The sequence below is a fragment of the Labrus mixtus genome, chromosome 15 (assembly GCF_963584025.1).
Source record: "Labrus mixtus chromosome 15, fLabMix1.1, whole genome shotgun sequence".
In the NCBI taxonomy this organism is placed as follows: Eukaryota; Metazoa; Chordata; class Actinopteri; order Labriformes; family Labridae; genus Labrus; species Labrus mixtus.
In genome coordinates, this window is record NC_083626.1 from 8105431 (window position 1) to 8118251 (window position 12821).

At 44.6% G+C, this 12821-nt stretch overlaps 1 protein-coding gene across 2 annotated transcripts in view; it reads left to right on the forward strand.

The window, feature by feature from the left end:
• Positions 1–971: 971 nt before the first annotated feature.
• The window catches only part of LOC132990301 (plexin-A1-like), a 261264-nt gene continuing 249414 nt past the window's right edge, over positions 972–12821 (forward strand). For both annotated transcript variants that reach the window (XM_061058473.1, XM_061058474.1), the window contains exon 1: positions 972–1162. The gene's annotated coding sequence lies outside the window, so the exon portion shown is untranslated. The remainder of the gene's footprint in view (positions 1163–12821) is intronic.

The following is a 12821-nucleotide window of genomic DNA, read 5'->3' on the forward strand; positions in this document are numbered from 1 at the left end:
CGAAAAGTAAGGCATCGAAATGATGATTGAGTGTGTGTCTGTTTCAGATCCGCCTTAAAAAAAAAAACACTTTTGTTTTTATATTAATAGTTGTTCAAATCTGAGGATCGAAGGATTCAATCAACCTCTTTGTCAACATGGATCTTTATTCTCTAAATGAGCTCCAGCAGGATGTTGTCTTTGGTGAAGTAACGGACAAGGCGATGCAGAGATGAGATGATCTGTGAAGTTTCAACGGAACTGACCTTCAAAAGAGAACGCTGTTGAATACACGTGTAGAGACACACACGCATGCTATTAGGTTACACACACTCACAAACACATGATTTGCACATATGCATGCACAGACCCTGATGTAGTAAACACAAAATGCATACATTTTACATACATACATGCTGACAGACAAGCATGCCCTTACATAAAAGAAGACAAAAAGCAGAAACACAAAGAAGAACATAAGTAAACACAGAGATGAGCGCGCACACACACACACACACACACACACACACACACACACACACACACACACACACACACACACACACACACACACACACACACACTGTGAGCAGCATGAGACATGAAAACAGTGAGGTGTCTCTCTGAATGCATTATCAGACGACAGGAGCAGTCACTCAGGCTGAATTGACGCAGCCTTTTATCAGGAATACATCAAAGACTCTGATTCCACTAAAACAACCTTTCTCATGTCATTTATGAGCCTGAATCGGACCAGAAGCAGCGCGAGAGCACACGGTACCGCAGCCTGCCCCGCGTCCAATGCTGCCACCTATGCGCGCCACGGAGAAATGCGTCTGGTGATCCGCTGTAACCTGCTACAGCAGCCAGGGGGCGCACTCATGACACTAACCTTTCTCTCTCTCGCTCTCTCTGCTCTCTCTCTCTCTCTCTCTCTCTCTCTCTCTCTCTCTCTCTCTCTCTACCAGGGGATGCCGGAGTCTAACCGCAGCTCCTCTCCCATTCATGCTGAGCGCTGCTCTCCTGTGCGCACGGAACTGCAGAGCTGAGCTTTTGGAACCAGTGCTGCTGCTGCTGCTGTCTGACGAACCCGTCGGGAATGGAAATGTCTTCTGCTGCAACTCTGATATCCTAAAAAAAACAAACATGCAGAGCAGGACGGAGGCGATGGGCTGTTTGATAAGTAAGTACAGCCAAAACTTTTTGTGGTTGTTAATCGTCTCCTTGCTGGGTTTGGAGTCTTTTTTCTACATCCGAAATGTTTGTGACATTTCCCCGAAACCCCTCACTTACCCTTTCCCGCTCCTTGTCGTCCTCCGTACCTTACGCCAATGTCTCTCTCTGACTGTCTTCGTTCCCATCATACATGGACCAGTTTGTGTTAGGGGAGAAATCGGGCGTTCTGTTGTTTGATTTTTTCTTTTTTTTTGCGCTTCGTCACATCGCTTGGCTTGTTTTGCGCACATGAAGGGGGAAGCAGGCAGACGCACGCCGAGGTTGCGGATCCCCCCCCCCACCCGAAATGACTGAACGTCCCTCCTCGTCTTTGTGGTAGGAATTGGCCAAGTTGTTGAAGGTGAAGCAATTGCCGTGAACATCAGTGACATTCTGCTGCGGATATTGGATGCACACTTGGCTGAACGAATCGGTTGAATGTCGTGTCTCCCAAAATGTTCCAGCTTTATTATCTGGTACATTTCAGATCTCGGGAGTATTACAGGAATTGTTGTCGCAATGGTATAGTGATGCCTGTGGGCTTGGTCACAAATTGTAGCCACAAATAAAGCTTCTGCTTAAGGGCACACAAGCCCTAATAAGAATATTAGTAGAGTTGAAGATGTGTGGCTGTGGGTGCTGATTGTTCTGTGAGAGCAAAAAAAAGGACTGAACACAGAATTTGACCATCTGTGCACCTGCGCTTAAGACACCGATTGAACTTGCCTTTACATTCCCATGCAGATACCATGATTATGTGTGTGCGTGTATAAGTTTGTAAATGTATGCAGCTGGGTGCCTATTTGTGCTTGTTTACACATAAGATGTAAATGTTTTAAAGTGTGTGTAAGTGTGGAGAATGTTTGACCTGTCAGTGTGTGTGTGTGTGTGTGTGTGTGTGTGTGTGTTTGTGTGTGTGTGTGTGTGTGTGTGCTCATGCCACCCCCACACCTAAACACACACACACACAGCATCATCATTTTGGAGTAGCATCAACGTGCTCTGACAGTTTTGTGTCACCTTATGAATTTTTGACTTGAAATGCGTAGGTGAGGCAGACAGGCTGATTTGGAGAGACTACGGGCGCCCAGCCACCAGTTTGGCTGCCAAGGAAGCAAAAAAAAAAATCTCTTTAGATTGAGTGTGTGTGTGTGTGTGTGTGAGAGAGAGAGGGAGAGAGAGTCTTCTCTTTGCATGCTTCTGAATCTCCTCTCATCTCTCTCTCCGTCTTATCTCTCTCCCGGGTGAACTTGCGAGGATGAGTGTGAGATGATGTGGGAGCTGTGGAGGAGATGCAAAGAGATGTATGGAGGGGGAAGAAAGACTTCTCTCTCCCCCTCACTCTGATGATGTGTGTGTGCCTGTGCTGGGACGCGTTGATAAGGCAGAAACCCTGAGCATCACCTCCACTTTGGGGCCGAGGCGTGACATGCAAAGTGACTGCATGCATAGTTGTAGCGACATTAATGACTCTGGAACATATTAGTTCCCGTTTTCACCCGCAGACACACTCTGTTTTTCAAAGGTTTGAGCCTGGAATGAGTCAGAATCATAAGACCCCCGATGATAGCTCCTGCTGCATGCGCTTTGAGCTGCCTGTAACCTAATTACCTAGTTTATTCTTGGAGTCTTTTATTATTAATTTGTTCTTAGTGGAGATCATCCTTCCCCCCCCCCCCCCTCTCTCTCTATGTATCCACCTTTCTATGTTTCAGAGACTGTCTGTGTCACATTCACAGGAGGCAAGACAACCTCAAAGAGTCACAATTGTCCTGGGAGGTTAAAGCAACTGTGTCACACTTTGTCACCTTTTTTCATCTCCAAAGGATCTGACTACACTTACGTAATCTGTGTGCAGAAATAGCAGCGTGATTGTGGTACCTTGAAGGGCTCAAAGATCTGACTTTCACTCAAGAGAGTATGAGTTTGTTTCATGTGTGAGAGCAAAAGGTCATGTCGACATGTCAAATGTGTATTTTTTTATAACCCTGGCCAAATAGCTGTAATGCATTACCCTTAGCTTTTTGCAACAGTTGAACAACTTGAATACAAAAGTAGGGATCCTTTTTGTCTCCTTCCCTGTGCACTGTGCATTGGCATTGTTTCTTATCCCGTGGCGTTAGATTTAACCATGAACATGTACTGCGTTGCTAACGAGCTGTGTTGTCCTTTGGGATTCAGGCTGGCTCCATAGCTTGGCCGTCATCACTGAAACTGTAGGACTCCTTCTAAATGAACTGATGGAAATTACTAAAGTGCTCTTTAGATGAACTGATGTGACTTCATTTACTGTTGGCTAAAGTGTGTTCCTTCTGGAGCCTCCTTGACATTGAGTGTTATGAGCCACATTACAAGTGAGAATGGACTCTGTGGGCTCACTAGCACGCCAGGCAGCGGTGTGTGTGTGTGTGTGTGTGTGTGTGTGTGTGTAGGGGGCTCAGGTGGGTGTGTGGGGGGTTGGTATTGTGTCAGTTTCCCTCAGCGGCTCAGTGGCTCAGGCACCAGCTGAGCTGAGCGCTGCAGACAATCGACTGTGCACCCCGCGGTCCGCCTGCGTCGAGCCTCAAATGCCTGCAATAAATAAAACCAAGGAGGAGAGACGGCCGTAGAATGACAATAAAGCAGATTGATAAAGCAGTTTCAACTCGCTCCATCTGAGAAACACCCAGAGGAAGGGCGTGCTATCATAAAGAGTGCATATAGGATGTAATGAAAGCGGCATTTAGCTGAGGGTTTTTTTATTTTTTATTCAGAGTGCCTACATTTAAATGCTGCAGCAGCGGCCCCAGCGGGAGCTGAAGCAGCGATCCAGCAGTGTTCGAGGCACGCTCCCTGCCTGTTGAGCTGCTGAAGACTTGACTGCCAAGTAAGCTGATATTACACGGCAAAATAAGCAGTTTGAATCCCACCTCAAGCGCGAGTGTTTTAACCGCTTTTGAAAGGGCCATTTATCTGATCAGCCCAGATAAATCAAATAAAAGAGTGACAGATTTGCTGAAATGAAAATATGACACGTTGCCGCTAAATTACATAATCAATTTGAACTCAAATCCATGAGGTGCTCACAGGCTGTTTCGCTCTCTCTACCTTCTCTTTGTCAGTCATAAAGAGAGATTATTATAATGATACTGACAGTTATTAGAATAGCAACAACAGGATAAAGCGCCATGTCACAAAGCTCATATCAAATCAAACTGGTTTCATGAACATGACAATGAGTTCACTGTACTCAAACTGGCCTCCAAATGTCACCAGATCTCGATCCAAAAGAGCACCTTTGGGATGTGGTGCAGCGGGAGAGATTCGTCTTATGGATGAGCAGCCGACAAATCTGCAGCCACTGTGTGATGATATCATGTCAATATTGAATAAAATCTAAATCAAAAGAAACAATTCTAGCACCTTGTTGAATCTATGCCAGGAAGCATTAAGGCAGTTCTGAAGGCAAAAGGGGGTCCAACCTAGGGCTGGGAAATATATTGAGTTTTTAAGATGTATTGATATATTTTCAAACAAGATATAGGGTAAGACAATATCGTTAATATGGATATAGTTTATGTTGCATTAAAATAACGTTACAGAGGTGCCAGGTCACCTTTTTCTCATCTCACTGATGATGACTGACTGTCTGTCCCTCTTAACCCTGCTCCTCCTCTCTCTCTCTTTTATTGTATTTAAGGAACATTTTTATTTTATAATATTACTTTTTAAATTCACAAACAAGTAGTTTATTTTTCCATGTGTTTTAATAAAATACATATCGATATATATATAGAGTATCGCCATTCAGCTAATCAATATCAAGATATGAGTTTTGGTCCATATCACCCAGCCCTAGTCCAACCTGGCTGAGTGTATATTCAACGATCATTATCGTATCGTATCATATTCGCGATCATTTCAACTGATCACATGACTCATATGGAGCCTCTTCACATCATGTATTTAGTATCTAACAGTACAGACATTGCACAATTGTAAATCTTTACACTTTTGTTGGAGTAACCTCAACATGAGTGTAGGTGATGCTGCAGCAGAGGAGACAATTTGTCTTGTTTTTCTTTTCTTTTTTTTCTTCTTTTTTTTCTGATGAGGCAGTGACAAAGTGTTCACAACATCCAATTTCTGTCTGAACAAAAACAGACGGAGAGAAAGAGGCTGAGAGGAAGATGAGAGCCCGAGAGAGAGAGAGAGCGATGGAGCTTTTAAGTTACCCACATCGTTTTGATGCAGCCTCTGCAGTGAAAGGCCAAGGCAGATCAAACGGGGCATAGCAGATTGAAATAGTTTCTCTTGTAAGGAGGCAGAGATGCTCAGGCGGCTGCACAGATGTGACAGGTAACCACAAGACGGAAGTGGCAGACACTTTTTTTTGACACACCGACTGATTGCAAACACTCACTTCCCCGTGTTCAAAATAGGACTTGCAAGGAGCTTTTTTGATTGTCGCTAAAGCATCCGAGTTTTGGTGTTTTTTAAAAGTGAGACAGAACAGCGGGGTGGGTGTGCGGGGGAGTTGTTTCCTCTCCTAGTGTGAGCAAGGATAATTCTGCAGTTGTTTTGTCAGCAATTAAAAGAATTTCAGCAACCCATTTTCCTCTGCTGCTGCGGAACATACAGCTTGTGTTTGTTGTCCCAAATGGCCAATTTCTGCCTTATGTTCTGCGCTGTCTGAACAGTTGAGGCAGCAAAATAATCAGTGTGTGTTTGTGTGTGTGTGTGTGTTGCTGAACAAACCAGCATTACTGAACTTCTTTGCGTTTCCTGTTCTTCTTCGACATTAGTCCAATCAGCAAGTATCCATATTTCTTACACACACACACATGCACACATTCTGACATCCCCGCTTTACCCTCCCTCCTTCCTCGTGTATATTTAGCGCTGGACCAAGGTCAAAGTTAGATCTCTCCCTTCTTGTTTTTTCCGTACATGGCTCTTAGATGCAGATCTGTCTTCTGTTATCTATAGTGCTGGTTAGACGTTCCCCAGATCTTGTGGATTTGCAGGAGGGAGGAAGGGAGGGACAGCAAGAGGGTAAAAGAGGAAGGTAGGCGGCGGAGGGGAAGCCAAGGCCAAACTGCAGCACCACACTCTAACCTCTGTTTGATTTGAAGAGTAATATTGACAACTTAATTTGGGCCTCGCAGCGCCAGATCTCAATCACCATAGAAGCCAAAAAAGACTGCGGTTAGGTTTTCTGAGAGGAATGGTTTTCATCTGTCTTGTTCATTTTAAATTTTACCCCGGGCGATCCCATGTACAGTAAAGCCCTTTGTAAAAAGAACGCCCCTCTGCAGACTGAGAGAGAGGAAGCTCTCTGAATACTTCATAGTCGATGTACTTAGATTTCTAATCATGATGTCACAACTTGCACTGCAGGCTTACCTTTATTTTTACATATATATTTGTGGGCTTTGTTTGCATTTATTTGAGAGATAGGACAGCGGAGAGAGAGTTGGGAAAGACCTGCGTCAGATTCGAGCTGGGCCTGCCCGTCCTTATGACAGCAGCCTCTGTACATGGGGCGTGCAATCCAACCACTAGATCATCAGCGCCACCACGACTCAACAAATGTAAGTAAAAAAAGAAAACCTGCAGCAGTTTGTACACAGGAGCAAAATCTGTGTTGCAGCCTGTTTAGAAGCACGACTATAAGAGTGTCTTGACCCGACCTTGACTCCTCGTGTAGACATGGTAAAGGACACAGGAGAGAGCAGAGGATGAGGAGGGATACGAGAGGTCTGTGATGGGGAGAGGTCCCAGAAAGTGTTGTTCTGCTGTATACGCTCTGTCTCTCTGAAGGAGGGAGGGAGGGGGGAGCTGAGCGGATGTAAGAGGATGAGAAAACTGGAATGTTGTCGGGGTGAAAAGTTTAAAGGGAAGGCAGCGACAGATGTTACAGTTCGGTCCAACTTTTGAGCAATTATTTAAAAAAACAACCGTGGAGCTGCAAGATGTAAGTTCAAACTAATAACATGTATAAAGAGCGGAGGATCTGAAAACACTATCAGACTATTGTCAAATACTATCAGACAAGGGTTCTCTTGTTCCTATTCTGTATGTACTGCAATATCCTACTGTTTAGGGATGAAAACATCAATAAATCCTGAAATACTTCAAACTGAGCGAGCTGTATTTTGTGCTTTGGCCTTTATTAACGAAAAAGAAACTACAGAGAAAGTAGATAGTGAAGTCGTGGAGAAAACAACTGAGGCAACGTTTTTCTAAAATGAAAACTGGAGGAAAATGAGAGGAGAGAGACAGGGGAGCTGGAAGCAGCGAGGCAGAGAAAGAGAGAGAGTGTCGGTATTTCTGACGAAGTGACTCAGATGAGACGACTCAGGAGGAGGAGGAGCGGGCGGGCGGGCGGGAAGACACAAAGGCACTGAGGATGAGGTTGTGCAATGCAAACCGTGGTCTTTCTGGAAGTGATTAGAGAGAGAGACGGTGGAAAGAGAGAGTTGAAATATGATAATTGCTCATTTGGGTGAATCGCTTTAATGTTTTCATTTCGCTGTCTTTTCTTGTTTTGATGACTCGGCTCCATAAGGCGCATCGATCATGAAAGTGCAGCAGGCTAACATGATGCTAACTGTTGTGCTTTTGGGTCAAATTTACCTGTGAACAAAATGTTACTGATATAAATCGGGGTGGCTTTGGCTCAGCTCCTGCAGCCACGTCTGATGTGTCCTTGGGCAATTTGCTCCCGCTGTTTCCTCTGCCTATGAGTGTGTATGAATACATAGAAACCTCTGCCATCAGTGTGTGAATGTGTAGGTGTGACCTGCAGTGTAAAAGCGCTTTGAAGGCACATGCAAGATGTGTTTTTGTTAAAAATGTGGTGACTCAGAAAAGTATAAAAGACAGTTTAAAGTTCTAAATACTTTATTTTTCCTCGTATGTTGAAAATCTAATTGTAGACCAAGAGGCTGTAACTTCATTGTCTTACTCAACTGTTTGTTTTCTCCCGCTGTGAAAAGTGAAACAAGAGTTCTGTCGTTCTTCATACCGAGGCACCAAACAAAGCTCCCCAGGAGTCCAGAAAACATTCAAACCCCTCAATTTCATCTCATCCCCCCCAAAAAAAGAAACGGACCGTGACAAACATAAAGCAGCGTTTGTATGATTAGTGTTCCACCGTGCTGCCAACAGAAACTGTTTGCCAGCTGGGGGAAAAGCACAAGGTAAACACAAAGTGCCATGGATCTGGTGTTTTAAACATTTTGGAGAGGGATCTCATGGCATGGTCCCCACTTTTGCCCCCCAGCTGCGAGCAAAAGCTGCAGTGAAATGACAGGAATGACGGGGCGCTGCAGAAATGCTGAGTCGGCGAGAACAATGACACACTCCTCCCATCATCCCCAGCAGCACACACACACAGAGAGGCCCCATCTCATTTTATTGAGTGCTTAGTCAAACACAAAGCTGCACGTGTGAGGTTTTGTCTGTGTGTGTGTGTGTGTGTGTGTGTGTGTGTGTGTGTGTGTGTGTGTGTGTGTGTGTGTGTGTGTGTGTGTGTGTGTGTGTGTGTGTGTGTGTGTGTGTGTGTGTGTGTGTGTGTGTGTGTGTGTGTGTGTGTGTGTGTGTGTGTGTGTGTGTGTGTGTGTGTGTGTGTGTGTGTGTGTGTGTGTGTGTGTGTGTGTGTGTGTGTGTGTGTGTGTGTGTGTGTGTGTGTGTGTGTGTGTGTGTGTGTGTGTGTGTGTGTGTGTGTGTGTGTGTGTGTGTGTGTGTGTGTGTTCAGAGAGGGGATGTGTCCTCTCATGTGTCTCTTGGCTCGTATCATGAAGCCCCCAGGTTCAGCGTTTCTCTCAAGGACACAGAAGCAGATGTTTTGCATCCTTGCTTTAGTCTCCATAAGCGCATAGAAAGTTTGGCATTTGATTAATTGGGCTTTGAGTGTTTTATTGATCCTCCACCAAATTGGGCATCATTGCTGTCAATGTCTTTCTGGAGATTTACGCTCCAGGAGGCCGATACTCTGAGTCAGAAATCCCCCGGGGGAACATTTATCTCGCGGTAGATTTTGAGAAGGAAGCAAAGGTACGGTACACAAGAGCCTGACTCCTGCTTGTAGGTAACTGGATTTGGCTTTTTTTTAGTGACGGATGAACTTCCTGCTGGAGTTGAGAAATGAACTTTCTGGGCTCGGCTTAAGCCCCCATGAGAGCGAGGTTTCTGCCAATCCAGCTCTGTTTCCTTCTCTTCTATTTGTCTTTTTATGTGATTGTGCCTGCTGTAACTCCCTCCGCTCTCCGTCTGAGAGAAGGATACGGCTGGTAAGACACAGAAACGATGTAGTGTTGATAGTAAACGCTTCTACTCCCCTCGCAACAAAGTAAAACCGCCGGGTCAAAAACATGTTGAAATCCATTTAAAGGCACCTGAAGGTTTCCTGCGTGAAAGCGGCAGCGCTCGGGCGTGTCCTCGGCCGTCGAAATCGCTCTGCGTACCGCTACCTTTTTCTAGGGTGGTGATGCATGGGAAACCATTTTTAAGGCAAAACGCAGACGGGTAATTTAGCTTTTAACAGACGCGGAGGGGTTGCAAATGGACCCAAAATTGGAGAGAAAGTGTGGAGGTTTGGTGGAAGCAGCAGCGACACGATCACAGGAGACGCTTTTGTCTAGTGAGATGAATTTACTCAATAACCTCGGCTTAATGGGGCTGTCTATTATTCTCTGTTTTTGTGCCTATCTCTCTTTCTTTCCTATCTTCACAGCTTAGGATTGTGTGCTATTATTAAGTGTGTTATTCTTTCCCTGTCTCTTTATTCCCTTCTGCCTCGCTTTCTGTTATTTTCTCATCCACCGGGATATTTACACGGCTCTGAAAGCTTAAAAAGGATTCTGTGAATTGATTTAACCCCATGAAGAGATTTTTAAGAGGTTTGTTTATTTAAGGACTTTTTGAAAACTGTTTTAACGTGGGATCATTTTTACTCTTATTCAGACCAGACTAAAAAGATAACCACTAGGCCAACGACCTGCTGTGTTTCCACCATGTTTTCAGCCTCTTCTTCTTGTTTTTTTTTTTAAACCCAGAAGACTGTAGTGATTTAAGGTGAATCACTTTTGTCTCTCACTAACATGAGTCATTCTCTGCTCAAAATAAAAACTGAAGTCATCTGTGCTTTAGCCCTGACTTTTAAAGACAATGTGATCGAGGGATCCTTAGAGCCTGCAGAATATTGAAAAGATGACATGGCTGCCAGATTATCAGTTAAATGTAATCTGAAACTTTATTTTATTGGTTTCACCTCCAGGTGGTGTTTGGTTGTTCTCTGTGTGATGATGTTCTGCTGTTGTTGGGTCATGTTGCTCAAGTTGATCTTCATCACCTTGAACTCTTGTTGTGGTTTTCAGTCTGGCATTAAATTCCAATTTGAAGGTTAAAAGGTCAAATGAGTGTATTTGAAGATACAGAAGGTTTACTACTTAGAACTTTTAACCTTTTAAGATTCCTTTACTTACTCCTCCATTCAGTCTCTTTGTGAGTTTATTAATTTGTAGCTGCTGCATGACTTTGATCTCTCTCTCTCTCTCTTTCTCTCTGTCTGTCTCTCTCTCTCTCTTTCTCTGTCTCTATCTCTCTCTCCCTTCTCTCTCTCTCTCTTTCTCTCTGTCTCTCTGTCTCTCTCTCTTCTCTCTCTTTCTCTGTCCCTATCTCTCTCTCCCTTCTCTCTCTCTCTCCTTTCTCTCACTCTCTTTCTCTCTCTCTGTGTCTCTCGCTCTCTTCTGTCTCTCACTCTCTGTCTCTATCTCTCTCTCTCACTCTTTCTCTCTCGCTCTCTCTCTCTCTCTCTCTCTCTCTCTCTCTCTCTGACTAGTACTGTTGGTTTTTAGAGATCTCAGCAGACTGACGAGATGAGGCTTTCCTGCAGGCAGCTTCTTCTCCCTAATGAGAGAAATGGAGCCATCTCGCTGCATAAACACACTTTTACACTCTTCTTCGTCTGTGTGCATGTCGGTGCACGTGTGTGTTCCTCGCTGTATGTGTCTGTGTGTGCGCGTGAGGTCGACTGTTTATGTATGTGGTTTCGGGGAAATTGGTCGGATGAAATATTACGAGTGTGTTTGAGTCAGCGTGTTTTGTATGTAGCTATGGGGTTTGTTTTTGAGCAGTTAAGTGTGTGTGTGTGTGTGTGTGTGTGTGTGTGTGTTATGAGTTGAGTTTCATTCCTCTCCGCTCCACACACTGCTTCAAATACTTTCCTCTTGTGAAAGCGAGAAAACTGAACAGTTTATATGGCTGTCGAGCCCAACGCGACTTTTCATTCTTCCACTGTGTGTTGTTTTAGTTTAATGGCTTCTCAGAAATTCCGCTGCATGTTTCTTCTTCTGTGGTGCTTTATTAGAAACTCATTTATCCCTTAACGCATAAACATGAAATTAAGAAAATTATCTTTACATTGATATTTCAATTTGGTATTCAATCTACACCACTTTTAATCTGTTACACACAAAAGAAATCAAATTAAAACGTCCTGATCCTGGAGAAGAAGAAGAAGAAGCTGTAAAATCTGTAGCTGTAATCAATCACTTCTCTGTCCATTCAGGCGTCATATTTAGCACATTAACCCTCAGTGTTGTGTGACTGAGTTGTGTGTCAGTGTGCTCCTGTGTGTGTATGTTGTATGTATCACTGTCGCTGTGTACGATGACTCTATTCCACACGTGTGTGATGTTTTGCCACAGCTGCTGTGGGGATTACTCTCCCGGCTACACAGAGAGGCAGAATAAAAAGCATGAAAGTGTGTGAATTGACCATAAAGCTGTGCCACTCTGAGGGGATTAGAAGGGGTTAAACTGCAGGGTGCGATAAAAAGACTGGCATTTCTCTGTCACACACTTAGGCCTCCGCTGTGCGCGAGTTAGTGTGTGTGCCGGTCTGTGAGGGCGACAGAGAGAGAGAGATGTATTACTAGCATGACCTACACTCACCATGTTGTCATGCTTGTAGATGTGTACATGTGTGTGTTTGAGCGGGTGGGTGGGTGGGTGTGTGTGTGTGTGTGTGTGTGTGTGGTTCAGATTGTGTGTGAATGACCTATAACTACCATGGGGCAGACAGGCAGTTCCAGAGCGGAGCAGCAGGGGATTACTGATGGGTTTTGCTCTGCATGCTGATGCTCAGAACCAGGAAAAAAAAAACATGTTGCATGGAGAGAAATACTGAGAGGTGTGTGTGTGTGTGTGTGTGTGTGTGTGTGTGTGTGTGTGTGTGTGTGTGTGTGTGTGTGTGTGTGTGTGTGTGTGTGTGTGTGTGTGTGTGTGTGTGTGTGTGTGTGTGTGTGTGTGTGTGTGTGTGTGTGTGTGTGTGTGTGTGTGTGTGTGTGTGTGTGTGTGTGTGTGTGTGTGTGTGTGTGTGTGTGTGTGTGTGTGTGTGTGTGTGTGTGTGTGTGTGTGTGTGTGTGTGTGTGTGTGTGTGTGTGTGTGTGTGTGTGTGTGTGTGTGTGTGTGTGTGTGTGTGTGTGAGTGTGAGAGAGATGGAGAGAGTGGGAGAGAGTTAGAAATCGCTGATCGTGGTGCAGTTAGGAGTGACTTAGTGGCTATTTGGGTTGTAACATACTGCAGGAATACAGTAGAACTATTCAATCCATCATCAGAACTCCAAACACTGGTGAAGTT